The sequence below is a fragment of the Dipodomys spectabilis genome, unplaced genomic scaffold (genome assembly GCF_019054845.1).
Source record: "Dipodomys spectabilis isolate Male_0828 unplaced genomic scaffold, ASM1905484v1 ptg001126l, whole genome shotgun sequence".
In the NCBI taxonomy this organism is placed as follows: domain Eukaryota; kingdom Metazoa; phylum Chordata; class Mammalia; order Rodentia; family Heteromyidae; genus Dipodomys; species Dipodomys spectabilis.
The window spans coordinates 20,488-21,134 of record NW_024871803.1 but is presented as its reverse complement, the minus strand read 5'-3'; positions in this window follow the sequence as shown (position 1 = coordinate 21,134).

Genomic DNA, 647 nt, shown 5'->3' with positions numbered 1-647 from the left:
GTTTTACATTAGAGATTGTCCTCATTAACATTGATGCTGGGTTTCCGTGGCACCGAAATGCAAGTGGAAAGTTTAATGGACTCGCTTGGCTAAGTAAACAACATGATAGAATAAATGGAATATAATATTTACTGAATTATTTTGAACAATTACTTTGCCAGAACAAAGAAGGAAATATATAATGCAAATCACTTGACATAAACTTATGAATGAAAGTAGTCAATAGAAATGAGAGAAAACAGAGAGGACTGTTTCCTCTCCGGTGGAGTAATGGGTTCTTGATCTTGTTTCTTCCATTCTATCTTTACAAGCTATCAAGTGTGGCTCAGGATTGGAGTATACAGTTCAGACCAAGAGAACATGCAGAAGAAAATATTTGCAGCAGATATAGGTGATTTATAACCTAAGACAATCTATTTAAATCTGTTAAAAATTCTCCTCCACCCCAAACTGCCCACTTTAAACAACTTTGTATGCTTTTCACAAGATTGTCCTTCATTAACTATTTAAAATTTTGAGAAGTCATCATCATACTCTATAGAGATTGCTGTTTGGTTGTGCTTTTTGTGTGTTTGTGTTTTTTGTTGTATTTTTTCACTGAATTACAAAAGGTTGTGCTAGTGTGTTTCAATTAAGTATGACCATCT